The following is a 24,448-nucleotide window of genomic DNA, read 5'->3' on the forward strand; positions in this document are numbered from 1 at the left end:
CAACCTCACCTAATGACATTTAACCACATATAACCTCACCAAATTTCATCTAACCATACCAATCTTCACCTAACCTCTCCTAACCTCAGCTAACCTTCCCTAACCTCACCTAACTCACCTTACATTACCTAACCTCTTATAACATCACTTAACCATACCTAACACCTGATTTCAGCTAACCAAACTTAACAACACTTAAGAAAAAGTAACCTCACCTAGCTACACCTAACCTAAAGTTACCTAACTTCACCTATCCACACCTAACATCACCTAACCTCACTTAACCACAGTTAACATCACATAACCTCACTTATCCTTACCTAACCTCACCTAACCACATGTAACATCAAATGACCTCACCAAACCTTACCTTACCTCACCTAACCTTAATTATACTCACTTAACCACACCTATTCTCACCTAACCTCAACTACCAAAACCTAACCTAATCTAACAACACCTAACTACACCTAAACTCACCCGACCTCACTTAACCTCACCTAACCTTTACACATATTACAAAATCTAGCATCACATAACCTTACCTAACCAGACCTAACATCAATTCACCTCACCTAACTTCCCAAGACCTTACCTGATATCTTTAAAATTCACCTAACCTAACCTTACCTGATTTAACCTCACCTAACCTTGCATAACTTCATCTAACCTCAACTATCCTCAACTAACCACTCATAACATTACCTAACATCACCTAACCACAGCTAACCTCACTTAACCTCACCTTATCTTATCTATCCTTATCTAAATATACCTAACCTCACATAAAATCACCTAACCTCATATAAGCTCACTTAACATGAAATATCCTATTCTAACCTAATCTAACCACACCTAACCTTACCTAACTTCACCTAACTAAAACTATACCTAACATTACCTATCCTCAACTAATATCAACTAACTTTACCTAACCTCACCTAATCTAAATTCAACTAAATTAACTTCACTAACCTTCCATAACATCTCTTAACCACACTTCTCTTCATCTCTTATCCTCACTAACTACAGCTAACTTGAGCTAACCTTTCCTAAACACACCTAATATTACCTAATCTCACCTAACTTCACATATGCTAACCTAACCACATCTAACCTCACTTAACCTCATCTAATAACAATTAACTTCACTTATCCTCTCCTAAAAACAAATAACCACACCTAACCTCACCTACCAATACCTAAACTCACATATGCTCACCTAACCTAACCTAACCTAAACTAACTTTACCTAACCTTTCCTAAGCACAACTAACCACACCTAACATCACCTTACCTCACCTAATTTCACTTTACAACGCCTAACCTCACATAACCTCACCTAACCAAGCAAAACCTTTCTTAACCTTATTAAGCACACCTAACCTCTTCTAAAATTACTTAAGCTCACAAAATCACAACTAAATACAACTAACCTCACTTAAATCTCTGAGCAGACCTAACATCAGCTAACCTCACCTAACCTCACCTAACATCAACTAATCTCACTTCACCACACCTAAATACACCTAACCTCACATAACCACACCTAACCACCTAACCTAAACTCTCCTGAACATGCAAAACCTTATCTAACTTCACCTGAACCCACCTAACCTCACATATACTCACCTAATAACACCTAACATCAGTAACCTTAGCACACTTAACCTCATCTAACCACACTTAAACACACCCAACTCACCTAACTCACATAAACTCAGCTAACATCACTTAACCTCACCAAAACACATCTAACCTCACCTAACCACACCTAACCTCTCCTAAACTCTCATGACCACACCTATCCATCCTTATCTCATTTAACCTCCCCTACTTTTTATCTAACCTTACTTACCACACCTAACCTCACTTAACTTCACCTAAACTATCCTAAAAACACCTAATATTCCCTAATCTAATTTAATCACACCTAACCTCATCTAATCTTTCCCAGCTACATCTATCCATACCTAACCATACCTAATCCCACATAGCCTTTTGTAATCTCAGTTAACGTCACTTAATATCACCTAAAAACAGAAAACCACACCTAACCTCACCTAACCTCAGCGAACCTTAATATAACCTCATCTAACCATATGTAACCTCACTTAACGTCACATCACCTAACCACACCTAACTGCACCTAACCTCACCTAGTCTCTCCTATCTTCACCTTAACTCATAACCTCAAATAATCACAAATAACGTCACCTAGCATAACCTACCCTCATCTAACCAAACCTAACCACATGTAACCTCACCTAACCACATCAAACTACACTTAATCTTACCTAACCTCACCTAACCTCTCCTAACCACACCTAACCAATTGAACCTAATTTAACACCTCATAACCTCTATAACCTTACTTAATTTATGCATACCTAACTTCATCTAACCTCACCTGACCTCACATAACCACAACTAACCTTACCTAACCTGTCTTAACCTCACATAACCGCACTTAATCTCATCTAAGTGGCCTAACCTTACATAATCAAAGCTAACCGAACCTAACCTCACCTAATATCATCTAACCAAACCTAACCATATGCAACCTCACCTAACCACAATTAACCACATCTAACCACACCTAACCACACCTAACCACATCCAAGTTAACATCAGCTAACATCACATAAGCCCACCTAACCTCACCTATAACTCACCTATACCAAACCTACTATAACCTTACCTAGCCTCTCTTAAGTTCATCTAACCTCACATAATCTCTCTTAAGTCATCTAGCCTCACCTAATCACACCTGATCGCATCTAACCTCAACTAACATCATGTAACCATACCTAACCACATATAAGCTCACATAACCTAACTTAACCTCACCTAACCATACCTAACATAAACTACTCTTACCTCACGTAATTTCACGTAACCCTAGCTAATATTATCTAACCATATCTAACATAACCTAACAACACATAACCTCACATAATGCTAGCTAATATCACCTACCCTCAACTAACCTTACTTATCTTCACCTAACCTCACCTAACCATACCTAAAATCACCAATCCTTACCTATACTAACCTAACCACACCTAACCTAACCTAACATCACCTAACCTTAACTAACAACACTTAACCTCATTAAACCTCACCGACCCTCACCAAACCTTTCCTAACAACACCAAACCTCACAAAATCTCAACTAATCACAATTAACCTCACATATCCTTGCCTAAACATAACCTGTCATAACCTCAACTAACCTCACAAAAGACCTCTAAAACCTTTTCTAGCTTCACATAATGTCTTGTAAATACAACAAATATCACCTAAACTCACTCAACCACACCTTACCTTACTTAACCTCACCTAACCACAGCTAAGCTCAAATAACCTCACCTAACCTCTCTTAACCACACCTAACTAAACCTAACCATACTTAACCTCACTTAACTTCTCTTAATGAAATTTAACCTTGCCTAACTTCACCTGTCATCACTTAACCTCAGTTAACCTTACACAACCTTACCCAAACTTAGCTAAGCTCAAGTAATCTCACCTAACCACACCGAACTCTCCTATTCTCATGTAACTTCTCTTAACGACAAATAACCTCACCTAACTATAACTAACCTCACTTAACCTCACTTAACCTCACCTAAAAACATCTAATCTCACCTAACCTCTCTTAAGTACTACTAAACACACCTAACCACAACTAACCTTGCCTAACAAAACCTAACCACACATAGCATAACATAACCTCACATAATCTCATCTAACCTGTTTTAATCTCACCTAACTTAATCTTAGCACACCTACCCTCATCTAATTACAGCTAAGGACACCTAACCTTCCTAAACCGTTCCTAATTTTTCCTAGCACACCAAACCTTTCTTAACCTCACCTAACCACACCTAAACTAATCTAACACCACCTAACCTCATATTACCTTACCTAACTTTACCTAAGCACATCTAACTTCATCTAACAACACCTAAGCACACTTAATCTGAAGTAAACTAAAAAAAAAAAACTTATTTATAGACATCTAACCTCATCTAACAACACCTACCCTAACATAACCTCTCTTAAGCACACATACCATCAACGAACCTCACCTAAACTCACCTAACCATACCTATCCATATAAAACCTTACTTAGCTTCACCTAACCTCACCTATGCTCACCTAACATCTCTTAACATCTCAATTAGCCTGGTCTAACATCTTCTTATCTCAATTAACTTTACCTAAACTCACCTAACCTCACCTAAACTCACCAATTCTCACCTAACCTCTCCTAACCACAACTAAATACACATATCTATACCTAACTTAACCTAACCTCACTCAACGCAACCTGACCTCAACCAACCTCACATAAACACTTCTAAACACACCTAACCTCACATAACCTCACCTAATCTCTCTTAACCACTCCTAACCACATCTAACCTCACGAAACCTTACCTAACCTCTCCTAACGTCACCTAATCTCATATAAGGATGTCAAACCTCATCTAATAACATCTAACCGCACCTAACCACACCTAACCTCTCCAAACCTCAGCTAACCTAACGTCGCCTCACAAAACTCACCTAATCGCACTTAATCACACATAACTTCACCTAATGAGACCTCAAAAAATCTAATCTTATCTAACCTTACCTAACTACATCTAACCTCAATAACATAACTGTCCTCACTTACCCTCACCTAACCTTACCTAACTTCACCTAACCTAATTTAACAACACAAAAGCATAAATAACCACACCTAACATCAACTAACCATACAAAACGTCATCTAACATAATGTAACCTCATCTAATGTTAGCTAATCTCACCTAAGCTCACTTAATATTACCGAACCTAAAACTAAACTAACCTAAGCTAAATTCACCTACCCACAGATAACCTCATCTAACCATCATTTAAACATATCTAACCTCACCTAATCTTCTCTAATATCATTTAACATCTCATAACACTCCTTACCTAATATAATAACACCTAACTACACCAAGCATTATCTAACCTCATCTAACCTCACCTAACCCTTAATAACCTCACCTAACCACACATAAGCACACATAACTTCACCTAACCTCCCAAGAGCACACCTAACTTCCCCTAACCCCACCTAACCACACATAATTTCAACTAACTTCATCTAACTTCATCTAAACAACTCCAACTAACCACACCTGACATCATATAACCTCACCTAACCTCATATAAGCACATCTAACCTCGTTTAACTTCACCTAAGCACACTTAACCTCAACTAACCTCACCTAAACTCATCTAAGCATACCCAACTTCACCTAACCTCTCATACCCTTACCTAACGTCTGTTATGTACACCTAACCTCACTTAACCTCACCTAAGCACACCTAACATAACCTAACCTATCATAACCTCACCTAACCTCATTTAACCTTACCTAACCTCTCCTAACCAGACCTAATGAGACCTATCCACACATAACCTAACCTAACTTCCCTTAACGAAACATGACCCTAATTAACATTACCTAAACTCTCCTAACCACACAAAACCACACCTAACCTCACCTAACTACACCACTAACAGAAATATCCTCACCCAAACTTACATAACGTTACCTAACAACACCTAACCACACATAACCTCACCTAACCTCAAATAACCTCGCCTAACCTCACATTATCTCACCTACCTAACCTAATTTAACCTCACCTAACGAAACCTAACTCACCTAAACTCTCTTAATGTAACTTCACCTAAATCACCTAAATTCACCTAATCAAACCTAAACTCACTAATCACACCTAAATACACCTAACCTCACCTAACCTCACCTAACCATACCTGACCTCAACTAACCTCACATAACCTCAGATAACCTCACCTAACCTCACTTATTTTTACCTAACCTCACCTAACCACTCCTAACCATACCTAACCATATGTAACACTTTGCCTATACTTATGTAACCTCACCTAACCTCAGCTAACCTCACCTAAACCTCACTTAACCTGACCGAACCTAAACTAACTTAACCTAACCTAACTTTACCTAAGTTCACCCAATCACACCTAACCTCACCTAGCCTGATCTGACCACACCTAACCTCAAATAATGTCTCCTAACCTTATTTAATCTCACTTAAACTCTCCTAAATTCATCTAACTTCACATAACCAAACCTAACCTCACCTTAACTCACCTATCCACTCCTAACCTAACCCAACCTAACCTAACTTCAAGTAACAACATCTAACATTACCTAACCTCTCCTAACATCACCTAATCACACCTAACCTCACCTTGCCTAGCCTCACGAAACCTCTCCTAACCACACCTAACCTCACCTAACCACCTATTTTTTCATAACCTCACCTAACCTCCCATAACTTGACCTAACCCCAACCAACCTCACATTTTAACACCTAAGCTCATCTAACCTCTCTTAACCCCAATTAACCTCACAAAACGTCACTTATTCACAGCTAACCTCACCTAACCTCACATAACGTCATCTAACCTCAAGTATTGTGACCTAACCACACCTAATTTCACCTAACTTCATCTAACCTCTCCTAACCATACCTAACGTCAACTAAACTCTTCTAATCATACCTAACCACCTAAACTCACCTAACCTCATCTATCCTCACCGGACCACACCTAACCTTACCTAACAACTACCAACCTCACTTAACCTTCCCTAACCACACCTAAGCACAACTGACATAACCTAAACCCATATAACCTCAAATAAAATCACCTAATGACAATTAAACATAACATCTCTCAACCTCATCCAACCTAACTTAATATCACCTCACGACACATAACTACACCTAACCTCTCCTAACGTTACTTAACCTCTCTTAATCATACCTAATTATCCTAGTCTCAACCTACTATCTCAAACTTCAGCTAATATCATCTCATTTCACCTAACCTCACCTAACATTACTTAACCTCACTTAACCTCACCTAACTTCAACTATCCTCAAATAATCATTCATAACCTCACCTAACCACACCCAAGCTCACCTAACATTACCTAATCTCACCTATTATCACCTAACCATACCTGTAGGACAAAAGTAGCCTGGCTGAGCGCCGTCAAATGTTTAATTTCAACCTGATAAATATATCACAATAAGATAATTGATACTGACAATGTAATCCTGGCCAGTACAATAAATCAATAAACTCACAATGTTAATGATATAAATACACCACAAAGCATGGCCCCAAAGCTGATAGTGGTAAAATATACCAGAGAAAAAGCGAAAATGTTGTACCAAATCCATGATCTATTTTCACCATACACATGTATGTAAATAATAATCATTATACGGAAAGAAACATAATGCTGAAAGGTATACATAATTCAATGAGCCTACACCACTTTTGTCCTAAGCAGTGCTGGACAGCCGCCTCAAATATGCACACTTGTCACCACTCGGACAGTTACCATGCAGCGTAACCTGAATCACGTCATAAATTCACACAACAATAAAAACCTGCGCTATTATCAAAACTAAACATGTAACACCAATACTGAATATTCATCATAACACTATTTCACCCAACACCGCGTAACTCTCTAACCCCACAGTAAAATACAACGTGAAAACATAGTAGTATAAATTATACATACATCACTGGTCCTATGGAGCCCAAAGCAGTCCTGAGATCACTTGCACTGGCCCCACACCCTGGCCACCTTGCTCCACCAAATCCAAGCGTTCAAGAGACGTAGTCACATGACATAAAACAGTAGTAGGATGAACGATCCACGGAGTGTAGAGCGGCAGAACTGGCTCAGGTCTGCCTGACAGCCATCACAAAGACGCTTCCACGCCTGCAAACGAGCAAATGACGAACTACATGCATGGGGATCAAGCCTTACAAGAAGCATAATTTCATAAATATCATACTCATGATACTATACCTAATATCACTTAAAATTACCTAAACACACCTAACCTCACCTAATCATACATAACCTCAGCTAATATCACCTAACTTCACATATCCTCATCTAACCACACCTAACCTCACCTAACCTCATCTAACTGCGCCTAAACTCACCTAATCTTACCTAACCTTTCCTAACCACAAGAAACCACACCTAATCTCATCTAACCACACCTAACCTTATCTAACCTTAGCTATCTTTTCCTAACCACACTTAACTTCATTTAAACTCAAATAACCTCACCTATGTACATCTAATCACACCTGACCTCACCTATAGCTACTTAACCTAGCTTAAACAGTTGTAATGTCACAAAACCTCACCTAAGCAAACCTGATCTCACCTTAAATCACCTAACCTCTACTAAGCACACCTAACTTCAGATAACCTCTTTTAATCTTCTCTAAGCACACCTAACCTCACCTAACCTCTCCTAACTTTGTTTTACCTAACCTAAGCGCATCCAACCTCATTTAATCTTAACTAATCACAACTAACCTTATCTAACCTCACTTAAGCACACCTAATTTAATATAAATACAACTAATTTCACCTATCCTCACCTAACCTCACCTTACCACACCTAAAACATCTAATCTCCCCTAGCCTTACCTAACGTCACTTATCCTAATCAAATGTCTCCCACAATCACCTAATCTCACTAAAACTTACCACACTTAACCTCACTAAGCCTATCCACACTTAACCTCACTAAGCCTATCCACACTTAACCTCACTTAACCTCACCTAATCTCAAATAACCTCATCTAACCACACCTAATCTCACATAAACTCAAATAACGACACAAAAGCTCACATAAAATAATCTGACCTCTAGTAACAACACCTTATCTCAACTAACCTCACTTAACCACACCTAGGCTAACCTAACTTCTCTTAACTACACTTATCCACACCTAACCTCACCTAACATCACATAAACTTTTCTAACCTTGGTTAAACACACATACCTTTACCTAAACACAAATAACCTCATCTAAAATCACCTAACCCACCAAATCTTATCTAACCTCACATAATGAAATCTAACTTCACTTAACATCACCTAACCTCATCTAACCACACTTAACCTCATCTAACCTCTCCTAACGTCTTCACCTTAGCTAATAAAACCTAACCTCAGGAGGTAAACATTTCACGCAGGGAAGCCACAGAACGCTTGATTTCTGATCTTTCTAAAATTTCTGATTGGGGCAAAGCAAACTTGGTATTGTTCAATGCCTCAAAAACTCAATTCCTACATCTATCAACTCGAAACAACCTTCCAGACAACTATCTCTTCTTCAGTGACACTCAACTGTCCCCCTCTTCTACACTGAACATCCTCGTTCTGTCCTTTACTTATAATCTGAACTGGAAACTTCACATCTCATCTCAAGCTAAAACAGCTTCTATGAAGTTAGGAGTTCTGAGACGTCTCTGTCAGTTTTTCTCACCCCCCCCCCAGCTGCTAACTCTGTTAAAGGGCCTTATCCGTCCATGTATGAAGTATGCTTCACATGTCTGGAGGGATTCCACTCATACTGCTCTTCTAGACAGGGAGGAATCAAAAGCTTTTCGTCTCATCAACTCCTCTCCTTTAACTGACTATCTTGAGCCTCTCTCTCACCGTTGCAATGTTGCATCTCTAGCTGTCTTCTACCGCTATGCTCTTCTGATCTCGCTAACTGCATGCCTCCCCTCCTCCAGCGGCCTCTCTGCACAATACTTTCTTCTTTCTCTCACCTCTATTCTGTCCACCTCTCTAACGCAAGAGTTAACCAGTATTCACAATCATTCATTTCTTTCTCTGGTAAACTCTGGAACTTCCTGCCTGCTTCTATATTTCCACCTTCCTATGACTTGAATTCCTTCAAGGGGGAGGTTTCAAGACACTTATTCATCAATTTTTGACTACTGCTTTGACCCTTTTATGGGACTGGTGTTTCAGTGGGCATTTTTTTTATTGGATTTTTGTTGCCTTTGGCTAGTGTCACTCTTACATAAGAAAAAAAAAAGGTGAGATTAGCTGGTGTTAGGTGAGGTTAACCCGTAAAGTGTTTAGTACGTATATATACGTTCGGGAGGGAAAGTGTTTAGTACGTATATATACGATCATCGTTTTCTTTTACTTCACGGCACCTAAACCTGTAGAAATGGTTCAAGATGTCTTTTCTATGCCTAAATATGATTTTGAAAGCTCACTCTCATTTTTATTGTATTGCTGTGGTCTATTACATAGAATGTATCCATGACCACGAATGATTTATTGAAAAAATAGGTATATTTATAAAAATATGTTAGTGGTGTCATAATTACTTATCAATATACTCAAAATACTGTTCAGTAGATCAGCTATTTTTATATTATTCCAACTTGAATAGCAATTTCAATATATTTTGTGTTCATGCGTACAGTCATCGTCGGTTGTGTTGACAGCCCTGGGGCGTGAGGCGCCGGGTTGGTGGGCTGGCCCGGCAATGAGTCATGATAGCCAGACACGCTGCTACACCCTCGCTGTTAGCACTGTTAGCACGTGTTGTCCTGTGCACCATGCCGCGGGGCTTGACATCGGCGCAAATAGAGAATATTCTCTATGACGATAATTCTGCTGTCTTTTATGCACATGTGCTTTCATATCATTCATTCCTCATCTTACTTACTTTGGCCCACAGTAGATAGATAGAAGTATAGAACTGTAGTTGTAGTTAGTGTAGTGTTAGCTATACAGGCAGCCTCGTTGGGCCCAACAGGGTTGTTGCTGTCTGTTTCTCCTTTGTATTCATTCCTGGCTCGGAACCTGAGTCATCAGTTTCCCAGCCATACAGATTTTCATGGGATATGCTACAGTCCAGAGGTAATACACAATTACCTCTTAGATATACTTGTAAAATTGAGATATTATGTAAATTGTACAGTAGCAGAGCAATACCAAATTGGTCGGCAGCAAATGCAAAGACGCGGAAGCTACGTAGTAAATGGGAAAATGTTTGGGGTATGTGATCAGCTGGCGGGCGAGGGCGGACGGGCTGTGGTATGCAGGAGTACCAACATAAAAAAACATAAAATTCGTATAATGGGTTATTTGGGCAGCTGTGTGTAATTTTTTTGTTGTTGGTGTTACAAAACATGTTATGCTTGTGCAATGATGGGATAATATTGTGCTACTTATATACACATAGAGAAAATATAGTCTGTACGAGCGTGATAAATTTGGTACTATGATATGACTATAGAAAGGCTAGACAAACAATCTTCAGATATATTTTACAAGAAACTCAAACTAAACAATATATAGTCATGGAAGAAGCATTCACAGTGTGTCGGAAATAATAAATAAGAAGCGGAAGTTACATAGTACTGTTCTACATGTTTCGTCTTAAGCACCACCACTGGAGTATTGGTGCCACGCGTGAAAGGACTGACAGAAAACGACAGCTTACAGGGAACACACATATATCGCATTTATATCGTTCAAATCAGCTATTTTTTTGCAATTTTATAAGACAATAATATTATTTGGCCAAAATCCAACCCCACATGACCTCTTTCACTCCTATAAAGCAACACTGTACGGGTTAAGAGATGTTATGTGAGATTAGGTGAGATTTGGTGTGGTTAGGTGAGGTTATATGAGGTAAAGTATGGTTAGGTGAGGATAGGTGAGGCTTCATGAGGTTAGGCTTCGTTAGATGAGGTTAGGTGAGATTAAGCATGATTAGGTGAGGATAGGTAAGATTGAGGTTAGGTAATGTTAGGTGAGGTAAGCTGGTTAGCTTAAGTTAGGTGAAGTTAGTTGAAGTTAGGTATGGTTAGGTGAGGTTATGTGAGGTTATGAGAAGTTAGGTGTGGTTATGCGTGGTGAGGTGATATTAGGATAGACAGGGTGAGGTTAAATGAAGTTAGGTATGATTAGGTGCTTTTAGGTGAAATTATGTGAGGTTAGAAATGGTTAAGTGAGATAAGGTGTAGTTAGTTTAGATTATAAGTAAAGGACAGACCCTGGATCTTCATTGTAGAAGATGGGGTCAGTTGAGTGTCATTGAAGAAGAGGGGATAGTTGTCTGGAAGGTTGTATTGAGTTGATAGCTGGAGAAATTGAGTTTATGACGCATTGAACAATACCAAGTTTGGTATTGTTCAATGTGTTTTGGTATTGTACCTGTGTCTACCACAGCAGCAATACAACGGTCAGAAAGGAAACTTGAGATGAAGTTACAGAGAGAAGGATAGAAGCCCTAGGTGGGTAGTTTGGAAATCAAAGCTTTGTGCCAGACTCTATCAAAAGGCTTTTATATCTCCAAGGCAACAGCAAAAGTTTCACCAGAATCTCTAAAAGAGGATGACCAAGACTCAGTAAAGAAAGCCATAAGATCACCAGTAGAGCGGCCTTGATGGAACACATATTGGCGATCAGATAGAAAGTTGTGAAGTGATAGATGTTTAAGAATCTTCCTGTTGAGAATAGATTAAAAAACTTTAGATAGGCAAGAAATTAAAGCAATAGGACGGTAGTTTGAGGGATTAGAACGGTCACCCTTTTTAGGAACAGCCTGAATGTAAGTACAGCACGAGAACAAGCTGTGTTAAACCAAGGTTTAGAAGGTTTATGTCGAAAAAAAAGAGTGAGGATTGTACGCCTCCTTGCCAGACACTATCACCTCTGTTATGAGCTCAGCACACAAAGACGGGTCTCTGACACGGAAGCAGTAGTCATTCCAAGGAAAATCAGCAAAATACCTCCTCAGGTCCCCCCAACTAGCAGAGGCAAAACGCCAAAGGCACCTTGAGGATCCTGAGGAGGGATTTGAGCGATAGAGCAAGATACAGATATGAGATTGTGATCGGAGGAGCCCAACGGAGAAGAAAGGGTGACAGCATAAGCAGGAGGATTAGAGGTCAGGAAAAGGTCAAGAATGTTGCGCGTATCTCCAAAACGGTCAGAAATACGAGTTGCAGCAACTTGTTGCACCAATTGCTCTAGGTCGTGGAGGACAACAAAACTGAATCTACGGTTACATGAGTTTAGGTAATGTTAAGTTAGGTTAGGTAAGGTTGGGTGACTTAGGTTAGGTTAGGTTAGGTTAGGTTACAGGAGGAGGCGGTAGACACCTGCCGAAACAATAATTACTCCCAGTCAGTCTAAAGCACTGTTCAAGGGGTGCTGTAAACTTTTCTTTAAACCAGCTGTGACCTCATTGAACGTTTCCCTTTATGTCTCACAACACAAGGGGGCAGTCATTGCTTCTGTCCTCTGAAGACAACTCTCTTCCTCCACACAAAACTACAAGCACCTAATAACACACACACCCCTCACTCAAAAAGTTTAAAATCATCATGGCGACTCCTACACCAGCTTCGGAGTCCCCATCTGGGGAGGGGACCATAAATGTCCCCAGGTCGGACTGCCTTTCTGTCGACGACCCTAAGTGTCTTGACACCCCCTTCAACTTTTTCTTCATTAACTTCTGCAACATTCGCTGTCTAAGATCTAATTTCAATCTGTAGAACACCACCTCTCCTCTTCTAAACCTCATCTTCTTTTCCTCACTGAAACTCAGGTGTCTGAGGCAACTGACAGTAGTCCCTTTTCTGTTCCCTCCTACTTTCTCTATCCTCAATTTCGATCCAAAGCTGGATGCTGCGTTTATGTGCGCAATGACTTAACCTGCTCTCGTGCCCACGCTCTTGAATCTTCCGAGTTTTCCACCATCCAGCTACGACTAAAGAGTCACTCTCATACTAAATTTATCTATGCTGTATACCTCTCTCCTAACTTCTCTGACTATAAGAAATTCTTTGACTACTTAACTTCCAAAGTGGAAAACATTCTGACCCTCTTCCCTTTTGCAGAGATCTCCAATCTTGGAGATTTCAATGTTCACCACCAGCTTTGGCTTTCCTCTCCCTTCATTGACCATCCTGGTGAACTAGCCTACAACTTTGCTATCCTCCATGACCTAGAGCAATTGGTGCAACACCCTACTCGTATTGGACCGTCTTGGAGATACGCCCAACATTCTTGATCTTTTCCTGACCTCTAATCCTTCTGCTTATGCTGTCACCCTTTCTTCTCTGTTGGGCTTCTCCGATCACAATCTCATATCTTTATCTAGTCCTATCACTCCAATCCCTCCTCAGGATCCCCCTAAGCGAAGGTGCCTCTTGCGTTTTGCCTCTGCTAGTTGGGGGGACCTGAGGAGGTATTTTGCTGATTTTCCTTGGAATGGCTACTGCTTCCGTGTCAGAGACCCGTCTTTGTTTGCTGAGCGCATAAGAGAGGTGATAGTGTCTGGCATGGAGGCATACATTCCTCACTCTTTTTCTCGTCCTAAACCTTCTAAACCTTGGTTTAACACAGCTTGTTCTCGTGCTATACATGATAGAGAGGTGGCCCACAAAAGGTACTTAAGCCTTCCATCACCAGAATCTCATGCACTTTATATTTCTGCCCGGAACCATGCCAAGTCTGTTCTCCAACTAGCCAAAAACTCCTTCATTAACAGAAAATGTCAAAATCTTTCAAGATCTAACTCCCCTCGTGATTTCTGGCATCTAGCCAAAAATATCTCCAATAACTTTGCTTCTTCTTCTTTTCCTCCTCTACTTCGACCAGATGGCACCACTGCTATCACATCTATTTCTAAAGCTGAACTCTTTGCTCAGACCTTTGCTAAAAACTTTACCTAGGACGATTCTGGGCTTGTTCCTCCCTCTCCTCCACCCTCTGACTACTTCATGCCACCTAATAAAATTCTTCGCAATGATTTTTCCCATGCCCTCGCTGGCCTAAACCCTCAGAAGGCTTATGGACCTGATGGGGTCCCTCCTATTGTTCTCCGAAACTGTGCCTCCGTACTTGCACCTTGCCTAGTCAAACCCTTTCAGCTCTGTCTGTCAACATCTACCTTTCCTTCTTGCTGGAAGTTTGCCTACATTCAACCTGTTCCTAAAAAGGGTGACCGTTCTAATCCCTCAAACTACCGTCCTATTGCTTTAATTTCCTGCCTATCTAAAGTTTTTTAATATATCCTCAACAGGAAGATTCTTAAACATCTATCACTTCACAACCTTCTATCTGATCGCCAGTATGGGTTCCGTCAGGGCCGCTCTACTGGTGATCTTCTGGCTTTCCTTACTGAGTCTTGGTCATCCTCTTTTAGAGATTTTGGTGAAATTTTTACTGTTGCCTTGGACATATCAAAAGCTTTTGATAGAGTCTGGCACAAAGCTTTGATTTCCAAACTACCCTCCTACAGTTTCTATCCTTCTCTCTGTAACTTCATCTCAAGTTTCCTTTCTGACCGTTCTATTGCTGCTGTGGTAGACGGTCACTGTTCTTCTCCTAAATCTAATAACAGTGGTGTTCCTTAGGGTTCTGTCCTGTCACCCACTCTCTTCTTATTATTCATTAAAGATCTTCTAAACCAAACTTCTTGTCCTATCGACTCCTACGCTGATGATACCACCCTGCACTTTCCCATGTCTTTTCATAGACGTCCAACCCTTCAGGAGGTAAACATATCACGCAGGGAAGCCACAGAACGCCTGACTTCTGATCTTTGTAAAATTTCTGATTGGGGCAGCGCAAACTTGGTATTGTTCAATGCCTCAAAAACTCAATTCCTCCATCTATCAACTCGACACAACCTTCCAGACAACTATCCCTTCTTCTTCAATGACACGCAACTGTCCCCCTTTTCTACACTGAACATCCTCGGCCTGTCTTTTACTTATAATCTGAACTGAAAACTTCACATCTCATCTCTAGCTGAAACAGCTTCTAAAAAGTTAGGTGAATGTAAGCAAACTTCCAGCAAGAATTAAAGTTAGAAGTCTGGGGGGGTTCCACTCATGCTGCTCTTCTGACAGGGTGGAATCAAAAGCTTTTCGTCTCATCAACTCCTCTCCTCTAACTGACTGTCTTCAGCCTCTCTCTCACTGCCGCATAATTGCATATCTAGCTGTCTTCTACCGCTATTTTCATGCTAACTGCTCTTCTGATCTTGCTAACTGCATGCCTCCCCTCCTTCCGCGGCCTCGCTGCACAAGACTTTCTTCTTTCTCTCACCTCTATTCTGTCAACCTCTCTAACGCAAGAGTTAACCAGTATTCTCAGTCATTCATCCCTTTCTCTGATAAACTCTGGAACTCCCTGCCTGCTTCTGTATTTCCACCATCCTATGACTTGAATTCCTTCAAGAGGGAGGTTTCAAGACACTTATTCATCAATTTTTGACTACTGCTTTGACCCTTTTATGGGACTCGCATTTGAGTAGGCATATTTTTTATTGGAATTTTGTTGCCCTTGACCAGTGTCCTTCCTAAAAAAAAAAAAAAAGTGAGGTAATGTTAGGTTAGGTGTTGCTAGGTGTGGTTAGGTGATTTTAGAATTGTCTCTAAAAATATTGATACCGTGTATCTCACTCAAACTTATTTCATAGGTTACATAAGTATCTCTTAGAACTGCAATACCATTTTTTTTATTCAGACTTGGTTTTCTGGTGATTATAAATATATAAATATTGGAGGACGTCCACTTAAAATGGCACAATTACGTCGCCACCACCACAGAAGCCTTCCTCCGCTACTTCCCAACCAAGACCGTCACAGTGCACCCGTTTGATACCCCTGGATGGCGCCCCGCCTTAAAAGACTCATGTGTCAGCGGACCTGGGCGTTCCACTCCTGACCGGTCCTATACAAAAAACTAAGAAACAAAGGGATCAGGGAGATTAAGGCTGCCAAGGCATGATATTACCGGGACAAGATACACCACCTCAAGTTGGCCAACAACAGACAGTAGTATGCTAAGATCAAACCAGTGTGTGGCCTACAAAAGCACACTTCATCTCTTCCTTGCACCTCACACCTTCTTGCTAATCTCGCAGCTCAGGAGATGAACCATCACTTTGCCGCTATCTGTCAGACCTTTCCTCCCCTCCACACCACTCCGCTTCCAGACCATCTTCCCGCTCCCTCCCCACCCCCTACCGTCCAGGCGATGGATGTTTTTAAGAGAATGCTTAAATTTAAATCAAGATCACCACACCAACTGACCATCCTATAAAAATTTACGAGGAGTTTCCTGAAGAGCCAGCAACACCGCTATGCTCCATAATAAATGCCTCTCTCTCTCTCAACACTCCTGCTCCGCGGACTGGAAGACATCTTGCGTCACTCTCATCCCCAAAACTTCCAGTCCACAGTCACTCGTTGACCTCAGGCCAGTCTCTATCACCCCTATCCCTAGCCTTATTTGTGAAGATTTTGTGTATGACTGGGCCTACACCAAAGTTTATAATACCGTGGATATCAGACAGTTTGGCAATATCAAAGCCACCTTCACCTCCCATTACCTGACCAGCTTCCTTGAATTCATCCACAGCCACTTGGGCAAGCGAAGCACCTCTCTAGCTGTTGCTTTTCTGAACTTCAAAAAGCCTTTGATCTTGTTGATCATATTTTTTGTCATCAGCAAGGCAATAAGTCTGGGTCTCCCTCCTAACCTGGTAGCGTGGCTAGCCGACTTCCTCTCAGGGAGGCGTCAGGCTGTTCGCTACCAGGGCTCTGTCTCTAATTTCCTACAGCTGATATGTGGGATCTCCCAGGGGACCACGATGGGTTCACTAAGCTTCCTACTCCTGATTAACGACGCACTCACTGACACCCCCATCACTGGAAGTATGAGGATGACTGCACCATCAGCATCCCAGTCTGCAACAAGAACCCGGACTACTCGCCACTGCATGCAATCTTGGAGCGACTGCAGAAGTGGACGAAAAAGAACAGGATGACCATTAACCACAGCAAAACTGTGGTGATGCATTCCTGTACCTCCTCTTTACCAGTGCCCCCTCCCCAGCTCACGGTGAGCCCGTACTCCCTCCAGATGGTCCAATGTGCCAAGCTTCTCGGAGTCACGGTGGACGACCAGCTGACATGGAAGTAGCATGTCGCCAGCACCGTAAGATCGGATACTTACAGGCTGTACATGCTGCGCAGATTCAGGTCGCTGGGGACGCCGACAGACAAGTTAAGGGGGGTGTACCTCAACTTCATCCTCCCCAAAACATTTGTATGTCTCCCCAGCGTGGTTCTTCTCCCTCACACACACTCAACAGCTCCAGCTAGAGAGCCTGCAGAAAAGGGCGTGAAGGGTCATCCTTGGTCCCGCCTACACAACCTATGATGAAGTCCTGACCACCCTGAGTCTGTTCAGACTATACACCAGGCACCGAGAGGCTTTGGTGAAATTTGAAGGGGACTTTTGCATCATCCAACTCTCAGACACATGCTGCCGCTTGACGCGCCTCACCCCGTCCGTGCCACCAAACAACACAATAAGATAACGCCACTAAGGGTGCCGCGCACGGACCGGTACAGACTCAGTGCGATTCCCACCATGGTATGAGCCATCAATCAATAGTATTTCGCTTCTAGATTAGACCTAGCTTCAGGATTAATGTTAAGTATTTCCACTCCCCTCTGTGTACATTTTCAGTTTGTAAACTGCCTGAATAATAAACCATTTATTATTATTATTATTATTATTATTATTATTATTATTATTATTATTATTATTATTATTATTATTTTTATTATTATTATTATTATCATTATTATTATTATTATTATTATTATTATTATTATTATTATTAACATTATTATTATTATAATTCTTCTTCTTCTTCTTCTTCTTCTTCTTCTTCTTATTATTATTATTATTATTATTATTATTATTTTACTCTCACCTAACCTTAACTTAATTCAACTCATCATCATCAATTATCCTCACCTAACCACTTTCAACCTCACCTAACCTCACCTAACAACACCTAACTACACCTAACATAACCTAACCTCATCCAACCACATCTAACCTCACTTAAACTCGCATAATCTCACCTTACTTCAACTAATTTCACATTACTACACTTAACCTTACATAACCTCACCTAAACTTACCTTACCTTAACTCACTTATCATCAGTTATCCTCATCTAACCTCACCAAACCTCACCCAAACACACCTAACCTCAACTAACCTCACCTAAATAACAAACACAATCCAACCACACCTAACTATTCCTAGCCTCTCTTAACCTTACCTAACCTCATGTAACTTCACCCAAGTATTCAAACATCACCCTACCTTACCTAACCTCACCTAATCTCACCTAACAATACCTAACTTAACATAACCTCACCTATTAATACCTAACATCTCCTAACCACATTTAACCTCACCTAACCTCAGCTGCTGACAACTAACCGCAATTAATATCACCTAACCTCACTTAACCTCACCTAACCTCACCTAACCTTACCTAACTTCACCTAACTTCAAATATCCTAATCACTCATACTAATCACTCACAACGTAACCTCATATAACATCATATAACATCCTCTAATCTCAGCTAATATCATCTAACTTCACCTAACCTTACAATTAAATACTTAACCCCATGTAAGTTTACCTAACCTAACCTAACATCACTTAACCTTATGTAACCTCACTTAACACTCAACTATCCTTAACTAATCAATCAGAACCACATCTAACACTACCTAACCTCACCTAATCTCACATATCTTTACATAACCGTACTTAACCTCACATAACCTCACATTGTCTCAACTAACCTCATGTAACCTCTCCTAACCACAACTAACCACACCTAACCTCACCTAACTATAATTAACCATACCTAACCTCATCTAACTTCACCAAGCAAAACTTGTCCTAACCTCACCTAATTTCACTTAAGCACACCTATTCTCATCTAATTACACCTAAATTCACCTAACCTAACTAATCTAACCTAACCTAACCTCACCTAACCTCACCTAATCTCACCTAACCACACATAATCTTACCTAACCTTACCTCACCTAACCTAAGTTCACCTGACCTCACCTAACCTCAAATAACCTCACCTAGACAAATATAACCTCACTTAGCCTCACCTAAGCACACTTTATGTCATCTAACGTCACATAAGCTCATGTAACCTCAGATAAACTCACCTACCATCTCGTAACCTGACCGAACCTCACCTAACCTTAATTTCTCCCACTTAGCCTCACCTAACTTACCTTAATTTCTACTAATCTCACTTAATCGCACATGACCTTACCAAACCTCACCAACCCTCACCTAACCTTCTAACCTTACCTAACCTCAGCTAACTTCTCCTAAAACACCTAATATTACTTAACCTCTTCTAACACACCTCACTAAATCCTACCTAACTTTTAGTAACCTTAGCTAATCTCACCTAACTTTACGTAATCACACATAGCCTCACCTAACCTCACCTAACCTAACTGATCCTCACCTAACCACATCTAATCATAGCTAACCTCACTTAAACTCACATAACCTCACCTAACCACACCAAATATCACCTAACCTCTCCTAATTTCATCTAACCTCACCTAAGTCATATAACCTCAACTAATTACACTTAACCTCACCTTACCTCATCTAACCTCATCTAACAACACACCTAACACCATATAACCTCATCTAACCACAGGTAACCTCATCTAACCTTCCTTAACCTCATATTACCTTTCCTAACCTCATCTATTCCCACCAAACAACACACAACCTCACTTAATCTCAGCTAACCACAGCTAATCTGACCTAACCTCACCTAAAGACACCAAACTACACTTAATCTCTCCTAACCTCACCTAAACTCTCCTAACCACACCTAACCACATCTAATCATTAACCTCACCTACCTTCTCCTAACCTCACTTAGCCTCTAGTAACCTAACTTCAGCACACCTAACCTCACATAACATTAGCTAACAGCACCTAACCTTACATAATTATAAATAACCTTACATAACTTCTCTTGACTTCACCTAGACACAGCTTACCTCACCAAACCTCACCATATAACCACACCTAACCGCATGTAACCTCGACTAACCAAAGGTAACCTCAACTAACCTCATTTAACATTACTTATTCATACCTACCCATAAGTAACCTCACCTAACCTCACTTAACCACTCCTAACCTCATCAAACATAACTTAACCACACCTAACACACTTAATTTCACCAAACCTCACTTAATCTCACCTAACCACACCTAACCTTAACTTAAATCAACTAACCGCACCTAACCAACAATAGTATCATCTATCCTTACCTAACCTCTCCTAACAACATATAACCACATTTAATCTCACTTAACCTAAACTAACCTCTTCTTACTTCACGTTACGTAACCTAATGTGAGCACAAATAATATAACCTAATATCACCTTACCACATATAACCTCACCTAACCTCACCTAACAGGACCTAACCTTATATAACATACCTAACTTCACTTTACCTCTCTTCAACTCACCTAATCTCTCCTCACTTAATCGCACCTAGAATTTACCTAACTTCACCTAACAACACCTAACCACACCTAATGCCACATAACCTCACCTAACACACATAATCTCACTTAACCTAAACAAACCTCACATAACCTTACTTAACCTCACCTAACCTTACATAGCTTCACCAAACCTTATCTAACTTCACCTAACCGCACTTAATAAAAACTAATCTTACTTAGCCATACCTAATATCAGCTAACTTCATCTAAACTTATGTAACATCACCTAACCTCACCTAAACTTAGCTAACCTCAACTAACCTCACCTGTACTCACCTTACCACACCTAACCTCACCTAGCTATACCTGATTTTATGTAACAAAACTTAACCTTACTAAACCTCACAGAACCTCACCTAACTTCTCCTAACCACACCTAACCTCACTTAACCTCATCCTTATCCTCACCTAACATAACCTAACCTATGCTAAACTCAACTAACCTTACCTAATCACACCTGACCTCACCTAACCTCACCCAACATCCCCTAAGCACACAAACTCACTTAACCTCAATCTACACCTTACCTTACCGTTCATCACTTAACCACACCTAAGCTCACATAACCTCACTTAACCACACTTAACCACACCTAATCACACCTAACCTCACCTAACCTCTCCTAACAAAACATAATCTTATCTAACTTCACTTAACCTCACTTAACCTCACCTAACTTTACCTAACATTACCTAAAACTTAGCGAAGCTCACCTAATCTCAATTAACAACACCGAACCTCTCCTGTACTCAGATAACTTCTCCTAACGACATATAACCTCACCTAACGACACTTAACCTCACCTAACCTCACATAACCATACCTAACCACTCCTAAAATTACCTAACCTCACCTAACCACATCTAAGGTGTCCTAAACTCACCTAACTTCACCTAAGTACACATAACCTAACCTTACCTAGGCACACCTGACATAATTTAACCTCACTCTTTAGCACACCTAACCTTACCTAACCTCAAATAACCTCACCTGACCTCACCAAACCTTACCTAACCTCATGTTACCATACATATCCACTCATAACCTCACCTAGACTCACTTCAACTTACCAGCCCTCACCTAAAATCTCAAAACCTTACCTCACTAAATCTCAAGTAACTTTACCTAACTTCAACTAACCTCACCTAAACTACCTAACCTCACCGAACCTCTCCTAACTACACCTAACCACATATATTCATACCTATCTTCACCTAACCTCACTTAACCAAACCTGACCTCACCTAACCTCACTTGAACTCTCCTATCCATATCTAACCACACCTAACCTCACCTAACCAAACCAAACCGCAACTATCCTCACCAAACATCTCCTAATCTTTCCAAACCACACCTAACCTCACCAAAACTCGCCAAATCTCTCCTAACATCATGTAACGTCATATAAGCATGCCTAACCTCACCTACCCTCATCTATCATCACTTACTCTCTCCAAACCACACATAACCTAACCTAGCCTCACCTAAGTTACCTAACCTCATCTAGTCACACCTAACCTCACCTAATCACACATAACTACAACTAATTTCACCTAACCTCACCTAACCATACGTAACATCACCTAGCTAGCCTCATGTAACCTCACCTAATCTCAGCTAACCTCACCTAACCTCACTTAACCTAACCGAACCTAACCTAACCTAAACTAACCTAACTTCACCTAATCTCACCTAATTTCAAGTAATCTCACCCAACATCACTTAACCTTACCTAACCTCTTCTAGCCTCTAGCCTCACCTAACATCTCTTATCCTCTCATTACCACTCCAAAACACACTTAACCTCATCTAACCTCAGCTAACCAAACCTAACCACACCTAGCATTAAGAAACCTCATCTAGCTTCACCTAACCCCACCTAAGCACACCTAACCTCAAGTTAATGTCACCTAAGCACACATAACCTCAACTAACCTTACCTAACCTCACCCAAACACACCCATCCTCTCTAACCTCACATACCTATACATAATCTTACTTAAGGACACATAAACTCCTCTAACACCCTCTAAGCACACCTAACATTACCTAATCTCACATAACCTTACCTAACCTCACTTAACCTCCCCTAAGCTCTCCTAATAACACCTAACCATCCCTATCCACAAATAACACAATCTAACTTCTCTTAACCAAAGTTGACCTTAATGAAACTCACCTAAACTCTCCTAACCATACTTAACCAAACCTAACCTTAAATAATCACACCAAACCAGAACTATCCTCACCTAATATGACCTAACATCTACTAACCACACATAATTACACTTAATCTCAACTAACGTCACAAAACCTGTTATAACCTCATGTAAACTTCCCTAAGCAAACTTAAACTCTCCTAACCTCACCTAACCACACCTAAAAACTTACCTAACCTCAACTTACCTCAGCTAAACACACCTAACCTCACCTAACAACATCTAACCTCATCTAAACTTACCAAACCTAACCTCACTTAAGCAATCACACCCTCAAGAAACCTCACCTAATCACACCTATCCTTACCTAATCTCACATAACACAAACAAACCTTACCGAACCTCACATTATCTCTCTTTACAACACTTATCCACACATAACCTCACCTAGCCTCACCTAACCTTACATAACCTCTCCTAACCTCACCTAGACATGAACTAACCTTACATAACCACATGTAACTTCACTTAACCTCACCTCACATCATTTAAACCTCTTAACCTCACATAACCTCTCCTAACCACACCTAACCACACCCATCAGTACCTAACCTCATCTAACCTCAGCTAACCTCACCTAACTTCTCCTAGCCACACCTAACCACAACTAACCTCACCAAACATCACCAAACCTCTCATACCCTAACAAAACCTAATATAAGCATTCCTTACCTGACTTAACCTCACCTAACTTCACCTAATCACACCTAACCTCAACTAATTACACCTAACCACACCTAATCTCACCTCAAGTAACCGTACCTATCCTCAGTTAAACTCATCTTGCTAAGCTCACCTTACATAACCTCATCTAGCCTCACATAACCTGACCTAATATTATCTAACCTCACCT

General features: G+C 40.5%; 1 long non-coding RNA gene across 2 annotated transcripts in view; it reads right to left on the bottom strand.

Annotated features, from left to right (window-relative positions):
* LOC135097291 (uncharacterized) overlaps positions 1-24,448 on the bottom strand; it is a 47,902-nt gene that overhangs the window by 14,477 nt on the left and 8,977 nt on the right. The window contains exons 2-3 of one of the 2 annotated variants that reach the window (XR_010265570.1): positions 7,638-7,841; positions 7,104-7,464 (exon numbers count right to left, since the gene is read on the bottom strand). This is a non-coding gene — a long non-coding RNA (uncharacterized LOC135097291). Of the gene's footprint in view, positions 1-7,103; positions 7,465-7,637; positions 7,842-24,448 lie in introns of those variants that run through there. The other variant, XR_010265571.1, reaches the window with a different exon arrangement.

Source organism: Scylla paramamosain, unplaced genomic scaffold, assembly GCF_035594125.1.
Source record: "Scylla paramamosain isolate STU-SP2022 unplaced genomic scaffold, ASM3559412v1 Contig16, whole genome shotgun sequence".
Classification (NCBI taxonomy): Eukaryota; Metazoa; Arthropoda; class Malacostraca; order Decapoda; family Portunidae; genus Scylla; species Scylla paramamosain.